The 14,974-nt window shown below is 34.4% G+C and overlaps 1 protein-coding gene and 1 long non-coding RNA gene across 4 annotated transcripts in view; one reads left to right on the top strand and one right to left on the bottom strand.

Annotated features, from left to right (window-relative positions):
- Window positions 1-14,974, top strand: part of PlexA (plexin A) — a 271,478-nt gene that overhangs the window by 160,232 nt on the left and 96,272 nt on the right. The gene's annotated exons all lie outside the window — the stretch shown is intronic.
- The window catches only part of LOC147910259 (uncharacterized), a 55,194-nt gene that overhangs the window by 32,384 nt on the left and 7,836 nt on the right, over window positions 1-14,974 (bottom strand). Inside the window, exon 2 of the long non-coding RNA XR_015544341.1 lies at window positions 1-14,974. This exon is cut by the window's left edge and continues 32,384 nt beyond it. This is a non-coding gene — a long non-coding RNA (uncharacterized LOC147910259).

The raw sequence follows: 14,974 nt of genomic DNA, 5'->3' as shown, positions 1-14,974 counted from the left end.
GCCAAGAGAAGCAACTGTAATACTCTGCTAAACTGTTGTACATTGCGGCTAGCTGAAATCATACGCAAAAGCGCAAACATCAAAACATGTTATCTTGAATTAAACAAAGGGATTTTTGAAACATTTTTGTTAAAATCTCAAACAAAGCTCTTTTGTATCTAGACAAGTTTTATAGGTAGCTCTTACAGTGTTAAAAAATTATATATATATATGTATATATTATAAATATTAAAATATAATAAGAACAATTTAGAAAAATTTAAATAGTTTATTTAAACTATATGTATGCTTATGTAATTACATAAGCACATAATAAACAGTTGCGCACTTAAAATTATTGTTGTACAAGAATAAAATTAAAAATCAAATCAATTGTTATTAAAAAAGACACGCCCTGACAATGTAACTTCATCTATCTCGTCTGGCAAATGACAATGAGATACATATGGGGATTTGTTCTGTTGGCTATTAGAACACTGTGTTACACTAGTAGGTACAGGAAGAACAAGAGGAGAGGAAGAGTGTCAGGGCCGATGTGTCATTGTCCCTGGAACACCCCTATTGGATGAAGAGGGCGCATCGCCGTCCCTGGACCACCCTGAATACCTCACCCTCGTCATCCCTTTCCCTTACTCCTCGCTACCCGGCTCTCACCCTCGTTCCCATGCGAATCAATAGTGCGTAGTCGCGGCGCCCCCTGGCTCGGCTCGGGTACTGTAAGGGGATGGTTGCTTGTCGGCTCGCGGGGGTTGGTAGAGGCAATTGCGACGACGCCCGACTAACAACGGAGAACACCGATTCTCCGTGCGACGATAGGGTTCGGCGATCGACGAATCTCTACGCCGAGAGTACGTTCGTTTCTTCCTCACATTTCTCTATTTCTTAATTTATTTAAATGTATTATATTTTATACAGTGATATTTGTTTGCCCAATTTTTTTATCAAATTGTGAGGTATCCAGAATTTTGTCACTTTTTGCCTTTTCCATCAGTCTACTTATTTTTTTTATATTTCTCCATTAATTCAATACTACTCTTTTTTTCTTATTTTGGCGAACTATATTTATTTTGATAAACTTTGTTTTAAAATAATTAATAGAGATTTATTTTTTTTTATATTCTTCTCTTTTATTTATGAAATATTGATTTGTATTTTGTTTTCAAGTTTCTTTAATTCTACTTTAATTTTAAGTTTGATTAATTTTTAATTTAATAATGTGTATGTACATCAAGAATTTTTGAAGACGAATAATTATTTCAAATATAAATTTGTTTATTTTTATTAGCATAATGTCATTTTCTAAGGGTTCTCATAGGTACCAATATTTTTTAAATGATAAATATAAAAATAAAAATTGATTAATTATATTATACAGACTACACGCTATTTTTGCGGAAATAAATATATCTCAATTTTCTGTGAAGCTATCAAATCTTTTAGCTCGTATTATAACAATAAGACAAATGCAAAAGTAAAACCCTGAAGCAAATAATGAGTAAAATCTTGAAGCGAGCGAGAGCCTCCGCCTGTCTAGTGACCAAGTATTTATCTCGTTTATGCAGCATCCCCGCCTTATTCTATTGATCTTGAGTCTTCCGCTGGACTCAGAAATTCCAAGTACACCGAGAGGTTTGAAACTTTGTTTCTTAGAAGCTTACAACATCTCTCTAGAGCCAAAGTATGCTGTCTTTAATTACTATCACTTTGACTTTTATAAATGTTTGAACGACATGTTCTTTTGCATCTATCAACTTATCGAACGGTCCTCGTTAAGGAATTTGCTGAGTGGAATTGGCTGTTCCTCTCTTCCGCTACTTCTTATTTTTCTCAGAGCTCAATACTTTTTGAATCTAAGATTTGTAGCCTCCTTTAATGATTTCTTACGATTATACATTGAATTTAAATATTTTTTCTCAGAAACTTTATCGTTTATGTAATTCCAATTAGGTAGTTGATAATTTTTATTAACTTCTAAATAAGTTCTATATATAGTTCTATATATTTTTTTTATCTTATTATTAATTGGAATTAATTTACCTAATGCATTATTTTTATCTTTATGTATTATTTATATACCTAATGTTTATTTATATACCTAAATTATTTTTACCTTCTATCTTTATATTCCTCTATTCTATGCTTCTATTCTCATGATAACATAAATGTAAATACTTCTTTCTACATCGCTTTAAATATATTCCGACATAAATAATTTTTTTCATCATTTTTATCTTTTCATTATGTGACTCTTTCTCAAGGAAATTTTCATCCATTCTGCTCCACTCTCATTACATTGTCGAATCTCGAATTCTTCCAACTCTTTTCATACCTTTTAGTTTTCAATTGTATCTCTGTCAGCTCCACACCTTGTGCTCCTTCTTCCTGACCATCCTGACTTAGACGAGCCAACGACCTCCGCCTTTTAATTTATCGCCGTCCAACATCTTTTTTTTGCGCTCCGTCGGCTGGAATGCACTCGTTGGTCCGGGTTAGGTCACGGGATCATGGGTTAAGGGACTGTGTGGCGGGTCAGAGGACGACGGACCACGAGGTCAGGAGCGTATCGATAGAAGAGGTGACCGGGAAGACATTCCATCAAAGAAGGTTAACTGTCGTGTTTCAATGGCGAAAGTCAAACCGTCTTAACGATATCGCATGTTCATCACTTATGTGACGGACTGAAAGTTCTTTAGGGTTTTGAAAAACATTTCAAATTTTTTCGTGGACGATTCATATTACAGATCCTGAAAAGGCCATAAAGAAACATTAATTAAAATATTTACAGTTTGCTACAATATATGAAATCTTTAATTTACGAAAAATATATATTTGTAATTAATTATATTTGATTTGAAATGTTCTTTCTTTTATATTATTTAATAATATATAATTCTTTGTTTGACGTGAAATAATGTTTAATTTACGATAATTTTTCATAATAAAAATTCACGATACAGAAATCATTAAAATACTAATGTTCAACGATAGCAGCTAATTAATTATGTCATTAAGGGGAACATCGTGAGAAAAACCATATTTTTTGAACGCAACCTTGTAGGATTGTTAAGAGTTGAACATGACGTGCTCAGTCATCGAGGTCTTTCATTTTTCTACCGTATCAAGATCTTACGGCATTGTTCGTTGCGTGATGATTAGCGCGCGGGATAATCGTAAGAAATGGCACGTAAGTTCTAACAAAGGCGAAAGCATTCTTCGTAGAAAGTACATCTCGAGATCGCGGAAGCGAGCGCGATGTTCCGGATATGGGAAGTGCATCACGCTCTCGAGAACCGCATTGCTCGATGGACGGAAGTCGCTCGAGTGTCGTCGTCCGATGCAGCTGGCTGCATCCAGATGCGCCATAGTTACGGATGCATCATTCTCCGCGGCTCTCGGGTGCATCTTCCGCTAGCTAGAAGGATTACCTTAGCTAGAAGCACTGGATGATGCATACCGTTAATCCTTAACTTGGACGCGTACGCGGGATTTCGGCGTAGCCGAGCATCCGTTTTCGGAGATTGCGAGGCTAACCGACTACTATAGTTGTATTTGACCGACGTAACTAGCACGGTTGGTTAAAAGATCTTACCTCAAAAATAAACGAACTTATGTGTTTAATGAGTTAGAATGCTACACCAGCTCTTTTTCTCATTGTTTATCCTTATAATGAAGGAAGTAGAAAAAATAATCGCTGGAACGTAACGAGATGGAAACAAATTACATTTATTTTATTATGTTGCAAAGTTACGATGGAATTATTTTTTATTGCAAAAGTAAATAAGTTTACATTAATTGATTAACATTAACTGTATTTACAAGTTTAAATTTATGTTTTATTATTTAACTTCGTAATTATTGTGAAAAGATTGTAAATATTATTATATAAAAATGAAAAGTTTGTTTCTTTCTATAAAAATTTACATTTATTCAAAAAATTTTATAGCAAGAGAGAAATCAAAACAATATAAATCCATTATCGTCTAAAATATAAATAACATTTTTGGCACTATTGAAAATATAATTCACAAATATAAATTAAAAATAAATTGGATAGATGGCTTCGATTAATTCTCTTGTATTAATTTTCGTACTTGACAAAGTAATGACCATTTACTTATATTGTACACAGTAAACAGGTTTTTTTTGTAATAAGCCATGCGCGCTTAAATTTATATTTACTTTAGCAGGTACTTGTTTAACTATTCGAAAAATCGCGTAAATGCGAAACTCCACGTAATTAGAGGTTTAAGCATATTTCACGGCGCGTACACAACATCGAATAGGTGAGACCCTCGAGAAACTTGGCAACGAAGTCAGGTTCCGTAAGCCGAAGAGCGAAGTAGAAAGAGAAAGATAGATGGATAGATAGAGTAAGGTAGTGTGGACGGTAGTGAAGGAAGAAGCTGACTAGACTGTAGGAAGGGAAAGGGAGATAGGGTGAGCGAGCGAGCGAGTGGAGCGCCCTAAAGCAGCAGCCAACCCCCGGGCTAAGCCTGGCGAAATTCGTTTGGTCCGCGCAGGGGCGGCTGCGCCTGAGAGAAGGGTAGCGTGCTACACGAGGTTGGCCCCCTGCGAGCGGTGTGGAAAGGCTGAAGGGTAGGAGTAAGGTGTAGGGTAAGAGGGAAAACCTCCAGGCTGCGCGACTCATTGATATCTACCCATTCCTCGACCTGCACACCGTCTCTCCCCATTCTCCAAGAGTCGCCCTCTTAAACGTCCATTCTCTTACATCTCGTCACCCTTTCTACGGAACGGAACGAAGGCTCTTTCGACGGTGATCATCATCGCCGTCACTCCGTTATAATAACGGCTGGCACACTGCCCCGTTAAACTCGACCGCCGGGCATTATCGTTGCCAGGATTAAAGAATACTAGGACGCTTTAGTAATAATAGTAGAGACACATTGTTTTTATGGAACTGTTTGTGAATACCTATGTATATACATGACATTAGTATCTTATCTCGAACGTTAAGTTCAATGACGGTGCTTTATAATTAAAGGATAGTATATTTTGTAAGAAACGTCGACGATTTTGCGAATCGATTTTTAAATATTTTTTATGTTTTTAAGATAAATTTCATTTTAATTAACTATTGCAAAATATTTTTTTTTTGCTCTTTTTTATTCATCATTTTTAAATCTCTTTTAGTGATTATAATATATAAAATTTGAAGTAGGATTAGTATAAATGCAAAAATATATTGATAGTATTAATGCTCTTACAGTACTCTTACAAATAAAAAAACCTAATCGGATTGCGTTATAACAGTATTTGAAATATGCTGAGTAAATATATATAAAGAACAAGTTTAACGTTATCAATCCGATACAATTGGTAACAATATATCCTTCGATGGTGTTATTGAATGGAGGAGACTTGTGGAGGATTACGGCGAAGAATCGTGGCATACATTCTCGAAGACATACGTCCTTTAACGACTCGTCTGGCACAATGCCCTGCTCGAAGCCCTAAGATTCGATTTAGAATCTTCCGTCTCTCTAACCGGAGGTACTTTTCTTCTGTTATTTTTATTCTTCTTGCTCCTACTTTTTCGTTCCGTATAGTTTCTCTTTCCTATATTGCACACCGAATTCAGATTCTATCAGTACGATCAAACGACCGGCAGTGATCGTTCCTTTTTAATGGGTACTGGCAAGCTGCCTCCAGCACGATTATCTATACTATCAGCAATCGTTCTGGAACGAATGCGACTTAAAATCGTCCCGTTCATGCTACCACTGGTTGCGGAATGAATCTGCGAATCTAGTTAGTTATTCTGACGCGGCCTGTAATTATCCTCTTGCTATCCCGATGCAGATCCAAATGTGAAGCGATTATAGTCACAGATTCTAAAATACCAAGATGATGCAGAATTTTAGTTTTAATTACAATATATTATCAAGTTTTATAGATACAATATTTTGTATAATAAAATTTTAAAAAATTGGACTTGTATATTGCACATTGTTAAAATAAAAATATATTATGTGTGATTTTTTAAAAAGAATTACATTAATTTAAAAATTCCGAATTGATTTGTTAAATTTTCTGAATTATAAAATTTATAAAATGATATAATTAAAGGAAAAAATATTTTTTAGCTTCAGAAAAATTTTGCCTTCGGAAAAAATGCGGTTAGAGAGATAACGGCGGGATATTGACTTTGATATAAATTTTATTTGTGTGATTTATATGGCGTTCTTTCAACGCAAACGCACGAGATAAAATTTCGGAGTGAATCTATTTATGTATTTTTCTATAGTATAAATTACGTCACGACAATTATTTTTTGCGTTATTACGAGCGGACGAAAAGCGATTAAACCAAAACGCATCGCGGTCACCCGGGCATCAATTTGGCGGACAGTTTGCGTTGCGTCGCGATCATGACGGCCACAAAATGTTTTTCAGCGCATTCGACCGAGGTGCATGCTATCGATACATCTCGTAAAACTCGCTATGATTTACGTTAAATTCGACCGTCCCTTTCTATGAGGAAGCTTGACGGTACTCTCTTTTGAAATGTATAAATCCACGCGCGACAGCCCGCCGGCGCTTTTGATATACACAATTTTAATTATGGAATTAATGAGGTCGCTTGTTAATAAAACTACCAGTGTTATTAATTTTCCGATTATATCAGCGCGGTAATTATGAGACTGACATGCTGCACGAAATTTTCACGCAATCGATTTTCGAGTGAATGTTGTAGACTGTATTCTCGGATGTACTGACGATAAAAATGCACAGCACTATTTATATGCAACTACATTTTTTAAGTTGAAATAATTATTTCAAAGTTATAAAAATTCTCTTGTGAATTTTGTATCAAATATAAAACTATAAAGAAATATACTTACTGCACATACGAAATTGAACTGCTGTTCTCTCTTTTTATCATCTGTGTTGATAATCTATTTTTAATAAATGAAGCCAACGTCCTCTTCCAATGGAAAACTAATCAAGTTGCATAGTAAAAACGCACATTTAGCCTTACTGTAAATAAATAAAAAATGCGGATTCCGTTTCAATCGTAAATTTTGGAGGCTCTGGTATAAAGTTCGAATGTACGCGATGCTGAGAACTCGGAACTTTGGGTAAATCATTCAACCGAATTCCTGCTGCGGACTCCCGCGAGACCGAAAAAAAGGGGGCTGCAAAGTCCGAGAAGGGAAGATCGGGGGCATTGAGCGGAGTGAGAAAAGCAATTTGCGAAACGTCGCTTCGCTTTCTTGTTTCGACGCGCCGGCGTTTAATTGGCGCGTCCAACGAGTTCCTTCGACGTGTTTGCGTTGAGATACCTGAAGAAGTAGAAGAAGAGGGAAGGAAGTAGAGAAAAGAAGGAGAGAAGTAAAGAAAGAGGAGGATCTTGTCTATAATCATACCACTCTTAACTTTCGCGGCTTGCGAATTATTATCAAACTACGATAATTTTACGAGGCTTTTGGGAATAGAAAACGAAAACTAGGAGATTTTAAATAGATGCATGCTTCCTCAATTATCGTAATTTAGAAAGTTATACCTATGTGTACAAGCTAATTTTGAAAATGTAAAGTTTGGAATTTTATACAGAAAATCAGATAAACGGAAAGTTAAATAATTTTGAAATTTTTATACATCTGATTTCTTGTTGACAAAAGTTGAAAATTTAAAATGGAAATTGAAAAAATTTCAGAAAATAAATAACTGTATAAAGAGTTCTCTTTTTCTTTTACGTCGTTATATAAAAATTGCAAAGTAGAAAATTGAAAAAGTTGAAAGATGTATTTGTATGATATTTAGTAAAATATTTACTATAATCTCGTATTTATTAAGCAATAAATCATATTTAGTCGATCGAGCCAAGCGCAATAATTATCAGCTATAAATAATTAATGGTTAAATAAATATGTAAATGGGTGAGTGAATAGATAAATAGTTAAACAAATTAATTAACTAAATGCTAGAGTATTATCATATCAATTTACCGTTTTCCCAAGTGCAAATAATTGAAATGCTATACTCGTTACAGAATTGGGAAATTGCACTTTTCATTTTTTTTCAAAGATGCTATTTTATCAATTCGTTTTTATTTTCTTTTTTTTTTGCATCTCATTCCCTCTCCTCCCCCTTTCGACGTGGGATTACATGCACGCGCGCATCTGCCCCCGTGCCACGGGGTCGGGAAAAATCAATAACCGCGAAAATTTCCGAGCCATTTCAACCGTAGATTGTGCGAATCTGCGGAAATTCCGGCTCGATTTTCCTCATGGCCGTGCTTACGCGGAAATTTTCGACCAATGGATAAGTAATACGGCAAGCTGTACACAAAAAATGGCCTCTTTTATGGTAATGATAACGATAATTCCAAAATCTGATAAAACTAAGAAATGCGTAACAAATATAAAAAATCCAACTGCGGTAAACAATTTAATTGTCTGTGTGTTACGGATATTTATTTAATTTTTTAAAATCTTATCTCAAATTAATCAAAATTCCTTGATATTGCTAATAGAGATTAAAATAGATATTCCCACTAAAAATCTAAAAAGATATAATCTTTCTAGTTGATTCAATCAATTAATTAAAAAAATGTTAATTTTATCTTCCGCCAATCATTAATTTACGAATTACGTTTCGAATTGAGCAGTTTTTCTCTACAAGACTAAATCCTACAAGACTGGAAATTAATTTTCCGAGATTGAAATAGAACATCCGCAATTCCTCTACGTTTCTAATTTCAAAACAAATCTCAAAGGGACAGGCAAACAGCCCCGGGAAAGAGAAGCTTAGATGGGAGAGCTAACGATAACAGCAATAGCGCTAATAAACGTCATCCGTTAGTGGGAAACGTAGCAACGGGGTCAGCAGATGTTGACCGTCTCATTTAAGACTTCCACGCTCGAATCAATCCCAAGATACGCGATAAGCGAGCCGATCTCTCCGCTTACTGAGTTTACCGCGAGGGCTCGTTACGATCCCGCACAACCCTCTGTTCTTTACCGTCACTCCCGCCACTTGTTTCGTTCCTTTGTAGATACATAACGGCCACTACCTTCTCTTTTCCCATTGGAATCTCGCTCGTTTTTTTCCAGCGCCCTGCACACGTAACCACCCTCTGCTCTCTCGTGTCTCTGTTTTTTCCCGCGACTATATCTCTGCGGCTGGGGTAGAGAGAGAAACTAACGAAGGGCGCGTCGGGGACGGAGGAAAATGCCGGAGAAAGACGCGCGCAACACGGGAAGAGGCTGCTGGAAAATAGTCACGTTCCGGTTAATTTCGAGCAACGTCCCGCCCCTCTATCGTTCCCTCGCCTCTTCCCTTTCTCTTTTGTACACGACGTGTAGTTGCGACCATCATCCCGCTGTTCCAACCCCCTACCATCTCGCACATCCTTCGTCGTTCGTCGCAAGTTTCCTTTCACCCGCACTCTTCCGTTTACGTTCTTTTACTCTGTTACGGCTTCCATTTTTGTCTTCTTCACATCTTCCCTTTCTCGCTATTCAGTGGCCGGATGCGTAATTGCTTATGTCAACGCTTGTGTATTATAGTGTAGATTGTGTAGAACGTGATGGGCTTTCTGAGCCATTATCTAATGTAAGATTTAAATTTTAAACCGTAAGAAATTGACATTCGATCACAGTCGAATGTGTGAATAATAATTGACAATGATTGGTCAATTTCTTAGGACATAAGACTTAAAGCTTAGGTAATGGCATATTGAAGAAAGTCCGTGAATAATACTGTGTATTCTCTCTTAATATATAAAGTATTTTACTACATCAAAAATAGATCGTATTGTACGAAAGATAACGGTTTAACCTGATTTTTAATTTTGATATTGAATTGAATAGTTTAGAAACAATATAAGGAATCCATAATTTTTTAAATTGCATGATCTTCCGATTGCCGACGATAGCGACGTAACATGCATAATGCAAAACTCGGAAATTACAGTGTACATGACAAGCTTCGAACTTCAGAAAGAAGTTCTTCTTCTTTTGCTTTAGATGTTCTTGTCAGTATATACTAATTTGGTTTTCACAAGCAAAAATAACGAAAGAAAATAAAGAAAACACGTAACAAACGATAATCTCGAATTCTTACGTAAAAGTTCCTAATCTACTAGCAAAAAGTTCTCTTAAATTTTTTTTTTTTTTTTTCAACAGAAGTATAGAGAAAAAAATTATTCTAATATTTAGTATTAATATATTTAATATTTGATATATTTCCAAGCATTACAAAATTATTAAAGTAACATGTTTCCTTAAAATTGATGGGAGAATTTGTTACTTACTCCCTTCTCTGTAATTTAGCTTTCAAAACATTATGGCTGAAAATATTTATGTTTTGATAGGAAATTGGCCAAAGAATCTGTCAGTAAAATTAGGAGCAAAGATAGTAGTCTGCATTTTCCGATACTGTTGCATCGTAGAGAAGGTGAAGTGTGTAGGGAGGATGCCGACAGAGCCATTAATGCGTCGTATCGTACGTCGCATGCACCTGTACATACGTGCGCTACTCATAGAATAAAGGGCCATTGTCAGTTACGAGGACGCCTCCATCCGATCGATTATCGCTGGAATCGAACCCTGGCATGTGCCTTCAGATAAAGGACTACCTGGGACAATAGATGTACACGCGGACAAGTGTATATGCGTATAAACATCCAGACGTAATGATTTCTCAATTCAATCACGCCGTTCCGTTAAGAAAATTAATTTTATTAATATCTGAAATTAACGTTAATTACATTTTTTCTAAAAAAAAATTAAATAAATGAGAGCAATTAAATATTCTCTATGATAATTTCAAAAAAAGTTTAGTTAAAAAAAAAGAAAAGAAACATATTTATATACTGTATTATAAGTAACTACGAGAGTTTTGTTAGAAATGTGCAAATATTCTAAAATTTGCAACAGAAAAAATAGAACTTTAAATTTGAAGAGTAAGCTGACAAAACGTCAGCTGAATTTATATTGCGTTAAAATAACTTTTTCAAAATACGTTTGCCCGCATTTACTTTTATTTTTACGTATACATTTCATAAATTGTGCGTTTCTTATTTTCTCGTTATTATAAGCAAACAATAAAAATGGTTATATTAATTGTAATTAATTGTGATAAGTATAGCATCAAATTATATTTATAATTCTTTCGCATATAGCTAAAAAATAATTTTATTTATTTATATTGAATAGGTATATAAACGTCGTTTCTGTCATGATAATATATTTTTTACGGATATAATTAATAGATTAAAAAACTTTTGATCTGATTGATTGACTTTGCTGTAAGATATATTAAATTATGCCTATATGGTTACTTTAAAGAACCTTTATGATTTGCGTCTTTTATTCCCAAATGCTGGTAGAAACGCTTAATTATAATAGACTGCATTTTATAGTCATAATAATATCGCCAATTAAAAAATCCTTTCTACAAAAAGGCAGATATCCGATTATAATAGTAATGATAAAAATGAAGATGCATTAGAAAGAAAGAGAGCGTCGATCAATAATTTTGTTCTTTTTTTGAACATCAATGACTCAGTCTGACTGAAATATCTTTCACGATTTCTCGAGCAAAAATAAAAATTTAGAAAAATTTCGTAAAAGTAGATCGTAGAATAAAAAAATAAATTTTCAGAAAATTTTTATAAATATTGTATAATAGAATGCAGTATGTGTGTGTGTGTGAAAAAGTGCTATAAACTTTTTTAAAACTACAAAGAGAGACATTTTAGCAAATTCTAAGAATTTTATTTTATAATAAAATATTTATTTGATTTATTGTATCATTGAAGATGGTTCAAAAGTGAACCGAAACGTATAACTATGTATAATTATATTTATAAAATCATATTTTTTAAAATAATTCTTACACATTGTTTACGCTGATTTTTAATTGTCCTCAGTTTTTTAAAAATCTTTTTATTCATATTTCATGTTTATATCATTAAAAGTCATTATTTTATTTAAGAATGTTCGATCTATAAAAGTGAAAAAATACGATAATATTTTTAATTAAAAAAAGTTGGAACAATACTTTTCATCTTCATTGTAACGTTTAAAAAATAATTAAACGCTTGAGTAACGTTATGATTTTTACGATCTTCTCTTTGAATACGCTTCTAAAAAATCTGCGGCAGGGTTGCATTAAGAATCTTAGCAACAGAAATTTCTTCTTTGACCGTATAGTTTCATTACAATAACGAGAATGAAGCAGGTGGTTTCGAAATAATTTTCGCTTGCGCATTATACCGCCGCTTTTCAGACCGAACATTAAGAGTCGTTTATGTCTTGCTGCTGCTTCCTGCCATTTATCTATTCTCTTTCTTAACCAATCTTGCGTAATGCGAAGGTCACGTATTATTTAATTTTTATTCGCTCTGGCTGCGAAGTCAATTAATTTTTACCGTGGGCTCGATTAATACTTTTAACTTTCTTAATTCTTCGGTCTTTCTTCGTATAATCCAAGGGGTACCACCTCATCGTACTGTCGGTGAGAAACTTCGAACTATTCTGCAAGATAGAAAAAGAGAGAATACCGAGCGAGAAAATAATTTCATTATCATGATAACGAATCTTTGAATACCAGCGAACTCTTGATTACTTTCAACGTTCAATTCTCATTTCGCCAAGTTGATCAATTTGACGTCTACCGTGAGACAGGATAAGATTGCAATAGCTGGTGTGACTGTGATAGGAGATGCGTCTTACAGTTCTACAAGAAAGTAATACGCAGTTCTCACACGATCAGCATTACTGCAGTGTAATAATGTGTCAATAATAATGATAATCTTTCGTATCTTAAAAATCGTCCAACATAATTATAAAATTATTCTCAATATTATCGTCCTCTAAGATATTTTATGATTTTATAATGCTATTTTCTTCCTTCTGTATTATTAAAGTAAAATGTGTAAATATCAACGACTAATTCAATTTTTCCTGTTATAACTTAACAGTTTGTGACAGAATTTTTTGAGTTCGCACAGGATGAGAGAACCTTACTTTTTGTGTTACGAAAGGTGTATCGAAAGGCAGGATTATCCCCACGCAATTTTTCTGACCAGCCTTACCGCCGCTCTCATCGTATTCCCTAAATACACGGACCTGATATGTATTTTTAATCAGTGTTCGAATCGAGTTCACTTCCAACCCGCCTGTCGGTCTCGCCCTGCCTTTCGTTCGACTTGCCACGCGATTCTTTCCCGCGGGACGAGTTCGCCGCACAGGGACCTTTCCGATGAAATTCGATATTCGCAATTTTGTCCGACTATCGCCGAAATCGAGAAGCAAGAGAGAGGTTTCATCTTGTTCTTTCTTATCGTCAATCGATCTGTCGTCTCTCCACAGCATCCTCCTCACGCCTCGCGTTCACCCATCGTTCAGCCTCTCCCTTTAAACTCAATTTCTTTTGTTTCTCTTCATGTCTTTTGCTACGCTCGATTGTGTACGAAATAAAATGGTCGTCAAATTGATTCGTAATTGAAGAACCATTTGCGAAAAGAGCACTCATTGTAAAAACAGAAATATAATTTTTCAAAGCGACGGGATTTAGTTCTTTCTACTTTGCTGAGAGAAAATTTAAAAAATTTCTATATTGTAACTATATCTAAAAATACGTATGAAAAATATTTTACAGTCCGTATTTTATTGTAAAGTACAATTTCATTTTTTCATTCTTTTTAAAATCTTTTATTTTTAAATGACACGTGTAAAATGCACGTAGTATAGTAATACGCTAAATTAAATCTTTTCAACTACAATCAATTTTCCGCGGGAAACTTTTCGACTTCTAAACATTTTCGCCTAAACATTTTCGCGCAACCGGAAACTAGCTTTCACTCTGATTTGCGCGAAATACGATATCCGTTATTTACGTCGGACGCAATCTTGGCAATTCAATACGTCGCGTGCTCGCCGCAAACGTCTCGAATTTACAACTCACTCCTGAAAAGAAGCAATTCACCACGCAAACACGTACTACCGCGGTGTTGATTGGAACCTTATAATTAGTTGAATCGCAACTTGCGCTGACGGTGAATTTTGAGGTAGCCATATAATCCGTTATAGGCGACAAAAGGTAAATAAACTATTGTCGCGTGTAAAATGCAATAAAGATTTTCACGTTCAAGGTCGCCACATACAGTGAGTGCAAAAAGTATTCGTACAGAGGAAATATTTTTTAAAAAAAACTTTATTTTTAAAAAGTAAATATTATCCGGCAAGAAATGAGTCATCGAATTGATGTCGAATCGATATAAATACGATAATTTCAACTCAATTTGACGTTCAATTCGATGTTTAATTGATAATCATTTCTTGTTGGATAATTAACAATTCATTCATAAAGAATAAAATAGACTGTATGTTTCTTAAAATTATATATATCAAAAAGATGTGTATTAATTATACAAAATATATCATCTGAAAAATAAGCGAAAATTAAAAATTGTATTGTTTAAATGCTCAAAAAGTATACAGACGAGAAATTTAGCTTTTAAAATCAAGAATACATGCAAAACTCGTTTGTTTATGTTAGAACAGAATGTATTATATTTATTGTATAAAATTGCTAATTAATGTTTATTTTCTACAAATAAAACCTTTTTTATATAACAATAAAACCTTTTTTCTTGTACGAATACTCTTTACTCTCACTGTACCAACATTTAATTTCTCTCTTAGATTACTATTGAGAACTAATCTCAAATCATGTATCTTACATCCGTTTATAATCTAGAAACCACGAATGTGTTTCATTAAGTATTATTTTGTTTTGTATTTTTTTTTCCAACAGTATTATCACGACATCCGAACTGTTGAGTATTCGTCTTTGATACAGTACATGGAATATCATGTACAGGATGTGTGCGTCTCTTGATTCATTTCCCGTCAGCTGTCCGGTTGTTGGCGATAGCCTCGAATCACCCCTATTTTTTCCCGGAAGTCTATTTTCCATCAGCTACACATATTTGTCTTGCG

This window comes from Acromyrmex echinatior, chromosome 3 (assembly GCF_024713525.1).
Source record: "Acromyrmex echinatior isolate Ae372 chromosome 3, ASM2471352v2, whole genome shotgun sequence".
Lineage (NCBI taxonomy): Eukaryota > Metazoa > Arthropoda > Insecta > Hymenoptera > Formicidae > Acromyrmex > Acromyrmex echinatior.
This window is presented reverse-complemented; position numbering and strand designations above follow the sequence as displayed.